The sequence below is a fragment of the Periplaneta americana genome, chromosome 4 (assembly GCF_040183065.1).
Source record: "Periplaneta americana isolate PAMFEO1 chromosome 4, P.americana_PAMFEO1_priV1, whole genome shotgun sequence".
Taxonomy (NCBI): domain Eukaryota; kingdom Metazoa; phylum Arthropoda; class Insecta; order Blattodea; family Blattidae; genus Periplaneta; species Periplaneta americana.
The window spans coordinates 31,499,883-31,514,097 of record NC_091120.1 but is presented as its reverse complement, the minus strand read 5'-3'; the positions used below and the strand labels follow the sequence as shown (position 1 = coordinate 31,514,097).

The 14,215-nt window shown below is 35.8% G+C and overlaps 1 protein-coding gene across 2 annotated transcripts in view; it reads right to left on the bottom strand.

Annotated features, from left to right (window-relative positions):
- The window catches only part of insc (inscuteable), a 290,338-nt gene that overhangs the window by 166,093 nt on the left and 110,030 nt on the right, over window positions 1-14,215 (bottom strand). For both annotated transcript variants that reach the window (XM_069823099.1, XM_069823100.1), the window contains exon 2: window positions 4,862-4,952. The gene's annotated coding sequence lies outside the window, so the exon portion shown is untranslated. The remainder of the gene's footprint in view (window positions 1-4,861; window positions 4,953-14,215) is intronic.

The window sequence follows — 14,215 nt, the reverse complement described above, 5'->3', positions numbered from 1 at the left end:
CCGTCATCATACGGTGAAAGAGTAATGGAACGGAGAAAAATTCTCTCCGGCGCCGGGATTTGAACCCGGGTTTTCAGCTCTACGTGCTGACGCTTTATCCACTAAGCCACACCGGATTCCACCCCGGCTTCGGAAGAATCGTCTCAGTTTTAAGTTCCAACTCTTGGGTTCCCTCTAGTGGCCGCCCTCTGCACTACGTCATAGATATCTATGAACCTAGGACCGAAGTCCACACATGTGCTGAGGTGCACTCGTAATGAGTGACTAGTTGGCCGGGGTGGAATCCGGTGTGGCTTAGTGGATAAAGCGTCAGCACGTAGAGCTAAAAACCCGGGTTCAAATCCCGGCGCCGGAGAGAATTTTTCTCCGTTCCATTACTCTTTCACCTAATGAAAATTATAAAACTCAAAATCGCGATATTTCCTAGTTTACGTAAATGGATGAACTACTTTTCTTCCCTCCTACACCTAGTAAAGTGATTTGTATTTTACGCCAGTATCATCGAACTCCAGTCTTGGAAGGGGGAGCAAGCGGTGTTTCCGGTTCTAGACCTTTAATCCAAAGATATAGCCAGGTTAATATTAAAAATGTTAGTAAAAATAAAATGATATCCCTGTACTTACATCACTTCAGTTCTAAACAGGGACGATAACTTCTTAATTAGGTACTTTATGTGACTAAGTACTAATCAGCAAAATCTTGACTTACATCACTTGCATTTTCAACTCCTCATTTATTGGCCGCTAAAGAGTACGACAGCGAGTGTCAGAATTTAAAGTTGATGTTCCTGGAAATTATACAATTTTCCCTTGTTGATTCGTTGGAATAAAACCTACAGATCTGCCCGAGCGTCAAACTCCTTGTTAACATTTCCACCTTCTGATGCTTGTCATAACAGATGTTTACAATAATATCGCACTTAACGAGAAGTCCGTTAGAGCAGCCGCAGATGGGCCGTCCCGTCCCGTCTCTCTCTAGCCCAGCTGTTCCTCGCGACGTAGTCCAGTTTCTTGGCTCGATCTAACGAATGGGCCCACACATACAGCTGTAACACGACAATGGGCCGGGACGTTACCAGCCTCTATCAAGACAGATGTCATGAACCACAACAACTTCCTGCAGTGACCAGATTCAGGGCCAGGACTGGGTGGCTACGTTAAATCATTGACAGATCCCATGCTTGAAATACAATGACCTCCCACAAAACACATCCTGCATTTGAATACGTTTTTTAAGCTATTTCCGAAAATGGAAACAAGTCTTATAAGATGTCATTCGTTATGTGTGTGTGTCTATGGTAAAGACAGCATAGACAAACAAAGACAGAGAGAAGGCCGGATAGACAAATAATGAAGGCAGAATTTCAGAGATCTCTGTAGGTATTATCGCCGCGCTCTCATGGTTAACATTCGGCAGGTCTTTGAGCGGCCTCGTGCATAACATTCGGCAGGTCTTTGAAATTTAATTGAATTATTGTTTTCAATTTCTTGTGTCGCCGCTCCAATCACTCGCCTCAATTTCAGTATTGCAACCAACAAGCTGCTTCCATTATTAAATGACATCTACTTGTCTAATCCACGTGGATTAAAAACTAGGTTGCAATGTCTTGTGCTGGGGACGAACATTAAGATATGTGATTAAAAATTATTATTAAGAGTTAAGAATGTCAACGAACTCGTATATGAAATAATAATAATAATAATAATAATAATAATAATAAATTAATAATAATAATACCCATTAACAACATAACAAACTAGTGCTTATTCTTATCGAGCAAGTAGACGTGACAACATGACGCTTAGAGTGAAACCTACAGAGCAACAATCGGTCGGCAAAATTATATTTTAAAAGAACACCGCACGTTATTGTATGATGCCGACATGTTAACCATGAGAGCGCGGTGATAATATATGCGTGATTCAATAACCTCAATATTGTCTTCGCTGGAAAATAGTGTGTTGAAAATAATGTGCAACAAAGTTTCATGAAATATGAAGCCTGTGCAATAAAATTAAGAGATGGTCTACAATAAAAAATAAAATATAATTAAGGTTAGAATTGTATACAAAATGAAAAGCTATTAACTCAAGGCTCGGCTCTGAAAATGGTGGATATAACTTGGGAAGAACTGTATGAGAATACGAACATGCAGAAACCAAGTGAAATAAATGTAAAAATCCATTGTAATAATTGGACAAGTTTTTCGAACTGTATTTATCCTATCTTAAATCAATCTACTGTACTTATATATAATGTTTATGAATAAACATAGATCAGCAGTTAAGATACGACAAAACATATTAATTATACAGGGAGTGGACTGAGAAAAACTGTTTACAAATTTGTTATATACCTAGTTTTTTATTACATTTACTGTGTCACGTCTAGTATGCTTAGCTCTTGTTGAACCTACATTGCAATAATATGGTATATCAGGATGGGGGTAATTTGGAAAATCACTCTCAACTCCCTAATTTTGGTTTAGAAACGAATTATAAAAATTTGTCTTAAATGAATCTTTACTTTACCTAACCAATTTTATGTTTACAGTATTTAAAGAATTATAAATAATCCAATTATATAATTTAATGTTATTTACTTATTTTAATAAAAGCTGCGAAAGTTTTAATCAGTTTATTGTCAAGAACTTCAGACACCTGAAGTTATAACGCACGTTTTAATAAACAGCACTGACATATGAATTTACGAACGTATTAATATTGTAAAACGGATTATCAAGAAGCCATATTTTAAGAACAGATTTAAATTTACTTAGCTCTATAGTATGGACACCCTTTGGTAATTTATTTAAAATATAAATTGCATTGATGAAAAAGACCTTTTATTTATAACATATTCTCACAATTATTATTGCGTTAGGCGGAATGGCCCAATAACGTTAAAAGAACTAAGGAGTAAAACTACTAAGGGAATAAAACAACGTGCAAATTTAGGCCCAAGATATAACAAAATCATCTTACCTCTGTAAGGTAATATTAATTGAGCCGTTCAGAGCAGAAGTGGTGTAAGTCAGAAATGGGTAAGGGGAATTAAAGTAAACATTCTGTAAAATACAGGACAAAGTAGCAATTAATATTCAATTTATTTTAACTATTAGTAGTCAGTGGATAGCAATAAGGACATTTTAATTGCTACTTTGCGCTGTATTTTACATAATTTTTACTTTAAACCTCATTACCAAATTTTGACTTACACCACTTTTGCTCTGAACGGCTCATTATTGTTCTAAGAGAAAAACAAAATTCATCTTTCGGACCAATCTAACAGAACTTTACTTGTAACGCCCTTTTGAACTCTTAAATAGTACAAGAATCCTTTATTCTATTGTTTTTTTTTTGACATTACATGTCTGTTTTATTGATGTTTCTTTCTACTGTAACTCCAAATAGGAGTTCAGCTCATTCGGTACAATTATTTCTTTTATCCTTTTATTTTTAACTTATATTTGTTATAGTTATAAATTTCATTAGTTATTTATTTATTTACTTACTTATATTTAAGTACTGGTAATTTGTTGACACGTAATTATTTTTATTTGCATTATTAATTAATTAAATAAAAATTATGCTTGAGTGAATGAAAAGAGTCATTTACTTCGATAATTATTGGGAATTACGAACTGGGGATAGATAATATTCTAGAAACGATACTAGTAAGGAAAATAAAATTCTTAGGTCATATTATGTCGAAAGAGGATAGTGCCATTGAAAAGAAGTGTTCGAATTTTCTTCGGGACACGAAATTGAAATCCAATTGCTAGAAGATTTAAAGAACAAGATGAGTAGATTAGGTCTAAAATGGTTATTGGATGAAACTGGAGTAATGAATTTAAATTTAATTTGTAAAAGGAAGGTGCAACGAAATTACAAGGCAAGAGTTACATCAAAATCTGAAGGGATTAAGAACATTAAGTAATATTAAGAACATAAAGGCATATTGGGAACAAGAAGAATATGTAAGAATAGGCTAAATAACGGGGAAGTGAAGATGGGCTTAGCTTAGTGGAGGTTAGGATTATGGAAATTGAAAAATAGGAGGGGTACGATAAAGAAGGATATATGCCCCTTTTGCGGCATGGAAGAAGGCGCGTCTCATATAGCATTAGAATGTTAAAAAACAGACAATACAAGGAAAAAGTGGGTAGACAAAATTTTTTGGGGTATTAATAGATATGTAGCATATAAGAAAATATCTAGTAAAATTAATATAAGCGAGTTAAAGAAAAATAGGCAAATTTTTAATGATAGTGAAGCTGAAATAGGAAGAGAAAGTTAAAACCAATGATGTAGGCCTTTTAAATTGATCTTTCTTATAGTGTGTGTGTGATTAGATAGTAGCTAATTGAATGTGTTATTTTTTTTTAAGGATATTGGATTAATTTTTAGGGTATTAAAAGACTTGGCATAGGTGAATAGAATTGTAAAGTAAGGTAGATCTGGAGTAATATAGAATTGTAACAGATATGTCTTACAGAAATACAGTATGATGGCTGAATAAATGAATCCTAAAGATTCAAAATCCCCTAGCCTATATACATTCCACAAATTAAATGATTTTAACAGTAACTGGTGGCAAATAGAGGGAATTTTCAACCTAACAGTGACTTTCAACAAACGTTTTGCATTAAATTTAGTGACTTTTTGAATTCAAACTCTATAAATCATTAGAATTCATTCTTCATAAGCAGTATGTGGGCATAACTCAGTTCTGAACAAAATGGTCTTTAGAGGGTTTTGAATCTAGAGGATTCAAATATCATATCATCATATCGGGAATTACAAATCAATTCTTTTATGAAATAAAAGACATCACTGAAAATACAATTTGAGTACTGTACCTTGACAGGGCACCGAATCCGCAACCCCGATGGTTACACGGCCAGACCACCGACACAACACCGCTGGGATCGGCAGTCGGAGTTACATAATCTGTAAATAAACACAGCCTATCATCTATTTACACAAGCATACAGCATCAGATTAAGTCGTCGTGTGTACTAAGTCCATATTTAAAGAAATCACGAACACTTGTTAACTCTGAAGTCGATTTTCTTCTTTCATTGCCTTACGGAATAATTTACCCTTCAGCACGCGCGTGAGTGCATAAGTGTGAGTTGCTGTTTATTGACGATTAACACAGCTGTATAAACTCACGCAAGGTAAGGATTTCCCAGCTTGCTTACACCTTGGAGTAAAACTGTTTGCTTCCAGTAGCAACACCTCTCAGATCCATCACCATTAGCTACTGCCAGTTTTTATCTGCTCGATATTCTTCAGCTGCTATCGGAATCGACAGGTATATAAATATCCTGGCTTGTTGCTACAACACGTTCATTTGTTTTGGCTGTGTGATGTGTTTTAAAGATGTGATCTCAACCTGATATACAATTCAGCGTAATGTTACATGCATGTCTGCACAAACCCATTTGGGAATACAATAAAAATATACAAAGTTAATCGTGTTAGTTCAGTTCTAAGTCTGTTTGTTGCTGTGGTTGGTTCAACGTTCCGGTTATTTCTTCCTAAAATATACACATCAAGCTTTATTTTCTTATTAGCCCTATAAAGCAAAGACGATGTGTAGTTAAACCGAAGAAATCGACTGGAAATTTTCACCTAAGAAAACGACTTAATCTCTAACACATAAAAGGCGTTTATTGGCGTAATATCTATTTGTGAACAGTCTTTGGCATTACTAGTGTTATTATTACTAGACTTCGTGGAATTGCCACGAGATTCGCAAGGTTTACTGTGCACGCGGTATAGACTGATTGAGAAGGAGGTGTGCAACAGATGGAGTATGCCTCTATGTAAACACTGAGCAGTATATTACGGTTACAATAAAACCTGTATCCTGCATTCAAGAAATATAATGAATGATCATTGAAGTAGGAAATACCTAAACAAGTAAATACACAATTATTTTATAGTGAGATATAACTCTTAAAATTTAATCAGAAAGCAACGATTTCACAGCTGCAACAGCGGAACTGTCTGTACTATAGACAGTTATCTATAGTAACTATAGTACTATAGACAGTTATCTATAGACAGTTATCTATCTATGTCTATGGAGGTAATTCATACATTACATGAATTACCTCCATTATTTTTCCGTAATGTTCTGCATAATAATTAACAGAATCCAACCACGTTCCCCAACGAGTCAAGACTGGCTGCGGGGGTAAGGGTATTCCAGGAGCAATTGTTTGGAACAGCAACACCCTCATTGTAGTATGTTTGATTGAATTCTTGTCTGCACTGAACAAATGTTAAACTTTGACTATTCCAAACATAGTAATGCAAAAACAAGTGCTTACATAGGTATACATTAGCTGTAGCTGCTCTATCTATTTGGACAGGTCACAACTCTTAACATGAACTGCTTATACTACGGGACCGGGATGTCGCTCACCTCTATACTACCGTACATCGGCAACCTGATTGCATGCTGCGTGTGGCAATTCAACGAAGTCTAATTATTACTATTGTTAGCATATTATAGGGTGTTTGAGAATAAGGTTCTTAGGAAAATATTCCAGGTTAAAAGGGATGAAGTTACAGGAGAATAGAGGAAGTTACGCAACGCAGAACTGCACGCATTCTATTCTTCACCTGACATAATTAGAAACATTAAATCTAGACGTTTGAGATGGGTAGGGCATATAGCACGTATGGGCGAATCCAGAAATGCATGTAGAGTGTTAATTGGGAGGTCGGAGGGAAAAAGACCTTTGGGGAGGCCGAGACATAGATGAGAGGATAATATTAAAATAGATTTGAGAGAGTTGGGATATGATGATAGAAACTGGATTAATCTTGCACATGATAGGAATCGATGGCGGTCTTTTATGAGGGCGGCAATGAACCTCCGGGTTCCTTTAAAGTCATAAGTAAGTAAGTTAGCATATTACAGTCATTACCGTTTTTATCCTCATCTTTCATGAAAAACATTAATCATAAAGTTGAGGGATTGTTTTAGGTTTATATTTTATTATACCATTTGGCACAGTAATCAGAAATTTACAAATTTTTTGACAAGTGTCCAAAATAACGGATTATCGTACTTCACGTGGTTGCCAAACTCGATTGGCATCTTACCACTCGGGTCTGTTTCTTCTGATCCTCTCATGTACTGTACATGTTTTGTTCGCAAGGACTTTTACATAAATAAATGTTGTTGTTTAGTCAGCTGTCTGAAGACAGGTCTGAACATCAAAGTAATACAAAAAGGTACCACTTATGAGGCAACTAGGTCAGGAGATAATGGGGTAGGTGGCCAGTTCCTTTTCCCCTCCATTGCATACATCGCCGACTAGGAACATATTACACTAATCAGACTTAAGATGCATACAAATTGTTCTTCCTGCGACACACATTGTCAAGTGAGATGTACTGCCTGATTATAGATGTACATATCAGCCAGAACCTCAATCAGAAGAAATAAATTATGTAATATAAATTGGCCCTACAGTAATTTAGCAATAATTAGTTTTTTTTTTCTGAAATAAGAATCTACAATTTTTTTACTACAGTGCTCAAAGAAATTATTGGATATTATTTCATTGAAAACTTGTGAAGAAATACTACGATATTTCTTTTTTGCTCAAAAAATTGTGACATATTAGTTTATTGCAAACTTGTGAAGAAATATGCAATATTTTTTTAGCACAATGGAAGATCCTCACACAGTGGAAGATATTGCAGTATAAAGTTTTGAGAAATTAAATATTATTGTGACTATAAATTATAATAAAGTAAACTGTACTGTACTGTACAATACATTATGCATTAAAGGAAATCTACAATTTTTGTTTTTTGTTGTTTTTTTTTTTTTGCTATATTTGTACAGTAGTGACGAAAAAACCGGACCGACCCTTGTAGCTGATTTCAGAGCCTTGTTCACTCCAGAGCACGATAGACTGGTAACTAAGACTTTCGTGGTTCGAATCCTGCCTGGGAAGGAAACTTTTTTTTGTTCCTTATTCAAATTTATTCCCAATACTTTTCGATTGCAGCGATATTTTACTACTTAATTAACTTATTATTCCCAGAACATGAATTTTACCAGCAATCGAAAAGTACTGGGAATAAATTTGAATAAGGAACAAAAAAGAAAGTTTCCTTCCCAGGCAGGATTCGAACCACGAAAGTCTTACTTACCAGTCTATCGTGCTCTGGAGTGAACAAGGTTCTGAAATCAGCTACAAGGGTCGGTCCGGTTTTTTTGCCACTTCTGTACATTTTAATGTATAATAACATAAACTATACCGTACATTACATTGAGTATTAAAAGAAATTCACAATTGTTTTTTGTTTGTTTGTTTTTTTCTCTTAGCAATCTTTATACATTTTAACATACAACATCATAAACAGACTGTTCTATTTCTTCATAAGTTTGTAATAAAATAATGTGGAACACTTTCTTTGAACACTATACAATTATTATATTCCACGTGCAGCATAAATTAACTTGTAGATACTGAATATGAACAAAATCCATATACTAACTTAGGAGAGAAGTAAAAATAAAGGTATCCCTTTAACCTTCCGAGTCCTGAAGCATTTGTTGTTTTATTATTAAATTTCAATATAATTCTACACTTTGAAAAAAGTCACTGACATGAAAAAAAAATGCTGAAAAAATTCTGCAGGTTACAGTTAGGGTACAAATGCAAGTATATTATACTATACTTCGGGTCTCTACACATACATCTTATGACAAAATGTATGAGTATACTATACTTTCAGGACTCAGGAGCTTGAGGGATATGGGTATAGAACTCTCTGCTTTCTTGACCTCGGCACCACGTTCCGATCGCCTTTTACCTGTAGGAAAGACCCGGTATTCAATTTGACAGGCGGCTGAGTGAACTCGGGGACGTTTTGAAAGTTTTGACGAGAAAAATTCCGTCTGAACCCGGGACCTTTCATTCCGCAGACACAGTTGTTCTATTAACTGAACTACCCGACCACCTTGAGAAAGAGAGAGAGAGAGAGAGAGAGAGAGAGAAGAAAGAAAGAGAAAGAGGGATAGAGCTTATGGATAGAGATAGAGACTGCTAGGTTATAGATAGATATAGATATACGTAAATATACTGGGTGTTAATTTCAAAGTGTGTCATGACGTCACTGTTGATGAGTCAGCGATTTGAAGCTAGTTTCAGCTTTTGTGTCAGAGAGGTTGCCTATTAATCAAGACGTTCAATCTGAACTTGAGAACGTGTACGGTATAACTTGAACGTCGTAGCAACAGATGGCGGTCTGTACGGTCTATGTGCTACCATAACCTCTTTCGCATTGTGTTTTGCGCGAGCAAGTCGTACGCAGGGTATTTATCATCGGTTGCTTACGGAAACATTCCACAACACAAATAAAATGCTCCGTGTCCATGTTGACCGTCGAAATTAATGTCAACAAATACGTAAGTAATCGTCTTAAATCTCTCCACATATCCCGACAGTAAGAAAAAAACTCACCTCAGTACATGTTTCGAAACAGTTCACATTCTTGCCACTACCGGCGTTACCGTACGTATCAGTAAGTACTCTTCTGAATGAACGCTGTACTTGCTAGGCAACTTCTCTGGCACATAAGTAATACACCTCTGCGGAAGTGTAGGAAGATTGAATTCTCTAGGCTCATCGGCTAGCCACATGACGGCATACAGCGAGCCAGGACACACTTTGAACTGAACATCCAGTAGAGAGACGTATAACTAGGCAGCATGCTCCAAACCATTTTTTTGACATTAGTGAGGTTAAAAACGTGTATTTCCGTGAAAATCTCTAAATCGTATGATCTGCAGTATTACAGACACTTCCTTGTACACTTTGTATCACGAGAAAGTAAAGACTTTTATAAAGGTGCCGTCATTAGTACTCTTAAAACTACGCTCGTACGCCTACAGCATCTGTTGCTAAATAATGATTGATGTCACGAGGAGGAAAAGCGAAAGTCGGTAGAATCGAACTAACGACTCATACATAATAGTCTGTGATGTTAACCATCTAGCCATAGTACTATTTTTAATCGGTTTTTTACGACGCTATATCAATTGCACAGGTTTCTAGCGTCAATATGATTGATGATAGACGATATTTTTGGCAGATGAGTCCGAGAATTCGTTGGTTGAAACCTCAGAAAAATCATAACCAGACAAAGGGGAAAGAGATGTATCTCATTCGCGGGCACGAGTCCCGATCGCCATCTGTAGACCAAGTGGGAAGTTCAGATATTGTTGACATACAAGTTACAATTGATAGGATAGTCAGAAATTTCAAGTAGAGATAAGCACCGGTTAATCAGGAGTTGTACACACTTTCTTGTTGCCATTAGAATATTGCAGTAATACATATAATAATATTTTATGATTAATTTTTAATTTTTAAACTGCCCCATTGAGGATAGCCCTTACGGACTCAGTATATCCTCAAAAAAATTAATATACATATGTAAACATAGATATTAAATTTAAAAAGTAGGAAAACAAAGAAAAGGGCATGAAAAATTACAATTGGTATTAATGTGGTACCACGTGATTAATTAGGATTTGGCAGGATTTTTTAACACAATTATCACAATGTCTTCCCTCAGGGATGTTGCCAGAGCAAACTGCCGTCGAAATTCTTCGAAAAAAGCTGGTATAGTCCCTCGAGCACCTATGAGCAAGCCGAATACCTCAACGTGAATTAAGGCATATTTCAGCTTGAAATAGTTGACTGTAGGCTCATAGATCGACTTCTTCTCAAGGTGGACCTCGGCTGACTGATGACATTCTACTTCAAAACGTATCGTGGGGTCCACAATGATGCCCTATTTAGTGTCAGCATTGTACGCTAAAATATATACTCGTCTCGTTGACCCATTTTCAGCTAGACAGGAGATTTCTTCTTCTACTATCCAGCCCTTATTTCTTAATGCGGCAGCAATTTTGGATCTTACAAGATGATGTCTAGAGTTCCTCAAGAGCAATCCCTGTTCACAGAATCCCAAGACGTGTGCTAAAGTTTCAGTCCCAGGGCAGCCATGCCTGCATCGGGTACCGTCGAGAGATCTGCCGGGAACGGAACGAACAGCTGCTAAATTTGCTGTCATTTTCAGGCTAGATATTTTAATTAGGTTAGCTATGAAAAATTAAATTGAAAGCACTAGGCATAAGCGCCGTTTTTAGATACGTTGCAGAAGGCGGTGATTGTTTTAGTAGTTTCTATAGTAACAATTCACCAGTAAGATAAAATAATAAACATATTTTGTAATTTTGTTAATTTGTTTGTTTTTTTTTTTTAATTTTTAATACTACTCGGTTCAAAAAGTTTCCGGAATATATTTTTGTTCGCCAAAATGAATAATGTTATGTGGTATATTTACATTTCTGGTGTTGGCATCATTCATGACGTCACTTCCATAGAAGTTTCATGATAGTTGTTGTTGTTGTTGTTGTTGTTGTATGGTAACTGGCTGTTATTTGTGTGATATTCGATCCCGCATTATAATTCAATTTTCTCAAAACTTTGAATTTTCAGTTGTTTCTCTTTCGAATTCTCCCGTCGATTTGACGTTTCTAAATAAACTAATCTCTTTCAAACTGAACCCCATTTATATAAGCCTACATATAAACTTAATATCACACAGTAAATGTATAAATTTTAGTATGGGAGCAGACAAATTATAGTTGTGATGAAAAATAATAATTTTATGCACGCCTATAACCAACGTATCTTGAAATCTTTTCTTTAAACATTGTAGCTGTGTATACGTTTCATTAAAAATCTTGTTTCCAGATAGCGACCTTCCTTTGTCAACGCACAGTCCATAAGAGGCTAAAGACAAACGTTGCGATGGTTACCGGTATGCAGTTTTATCTTCCGGAGTAATCAGTATTTTCCATATTGGTTATAAACGGGTAATGTAAATAACGCTTGATACATGCGTGGAGATGGACAAAGACGCGGAAGGTCAGACAGGCATTTACAGTGGAATTATGTTTCATTGTGATATACACGCACACGTGTCTCGGATTCGATTAGAATCTGGCACTGCTAGACTGCAGCCCTCACTAGACTACCGGGTTACGTTCAGATTCGGGATTTAAACCCGTTGATCAGACACAAAATAATTTTCAAAGTAGTCAAGGACACGGACTTGCGAAAGCATGCAGGGGATCATTGCTACTTCTTGCATAGCCTTCAAGTCAAACGTTCAATTAGCATAAGAAAGAGCTGTCACCCTGATTGCTACCTATAAGGCCGTGCTATTACCGAGCTCTTGTAGAGAGATAATATGTTGATCGGAAAGACAGGGGCGGCCCCAATCTGACGATTGTTGATGTTGCTAAGCATTCCTGTTTCTGTTAGGCCTACATCAAATACCTTACTATAATAATACCGGACAGCTAGCAGTTTTGCGTGCGAACGACGCTGGTGCTGCTACCTACCTGCCGGTGTGGATATACTCGCGAAACAAGCTGTAATCAACTGCAATATATATTGTTGCTGGGCTAATTAATAGTTTTATTAATTAGTGCTGTGTTAAAATGTCAGGTTGTACTCGTATGTGTGCTGTTTATAATTTTGACAATTTCAGCATTACAAATTGCTCCAAATCGTAGGCTACTTTTGATTTCCGAGAGTTCATAAAACGTGAGTCAACAAAATTCTTTATTAGGCCTAATGCCTTTGTCTCTGTGTTGATAGAACAATAAAAATTAGCTTTTTTATTTAGGCTTAATAAATGAATAGAAGTTAAAATAATTATATTGGGAATTTTAAGGTTTTAGCAAATTAAGTTTTATTGTTGTCTACATGTCTTTACTAATAGTTCTTACAAGCATCAGAGTACTACTATTTTTATTTTTGCAGTTGTCAGCAATGGGTATATAAAGCATTATTGTAAATTCATTCCTAATGTCAGAACTGATTTTGTCTCACTAAAGTAAAGAAAAAATATGTAACAATTAATAATTACAGGAAGTAATATGAAGTATGCAATATTCTCATAATATGCAGCTCTGATATAAGGTAATAATTTTACATTAGATACTATTCAACCTTTCTTAAGTGTTTCATATATTATTCCACATTAGTAACTCACGTTTTAAACAATAGTCCGAATCCCGCTATGTTAATATTTGTATATGTGGACATAATTCCATCCCCCTCCGCTAGATGTCAGGTCCGTGATATTTCGCACTCCCGCCAATGCTACTAGTATACAGCTGTCCGGTATTATTATAGTAAGGTATTTGCCTATATGTCTGCAATCTTTTCCTTCAGGGGAGTTGCTTGTTAAGTGATGCAAAAGTTGTGAAAATAATAACAATTTATTTTATCATAGCTTAGTTTCTAACACAACTACATGATTTTTTTTGTTTATTATATCTTCTTTCAACTCTTTGAATATACAGAGTAAACCCTAAGTAATGTCGTTAATTTCAGGGCGTTATTCTTTGAGGAATTCCTAAGGGATTTGTTCTTATTTATAAGGATTGTGAATATGATTGAGCGTGAAATATTTTTTCCCCATGAAGTAAACAATATATTATAACTTTTAGTATACAAGATAAACCGTAAGTAATGTCATTAATTTTAAGGGGTTATTCTTTGAGATTTGCTGATGATATGGCGTTGTTAGCAGAAGAGGAGATAATAGGTACTAAGGGATATGCTACTGGAGCTAAATGGCAGCTGTGAGCAGTATGGAATGAAGATAAATGCCAAAAAAAAACGAAGACCATGGTCATAGGAAGAAAAGTAAAGAAGGTAAACTTGCGAATTCTAAACGAGGCAGTAGAGCAAGTGGACAGCTTCAAATACTTAAGAGTGTACTATAAGCAGTAACATGAGCTGCTGCCAAGAAGTCAAAAGGAGAATAGCAATGGCAAAGGAAGCTTTTAATAGGAAAATGAGCATCTCTTGCGAACCTCTGGAGAAAAAACTAAGGAAGAGATTAGTGAAGTGTTTTGTGTGGGGCAGAAATATGGACATTACGATGAAGTGAAGAGAAACGACTAAAAACATTTGAAATGTGGATATGGAGAAGTATGGAGCGTGTGAAATGGACAGGCAGAATAAGAAACGAAGCTGTGTTGAAAAGAGTGGGTGAAGAAAGAATGATGTTGAAACTGATCAGAAAGAGGAAAAGGAATGGTCTGGGTCACTGGTTGAGAAGAAAATACCTTCTGAAGGATACAC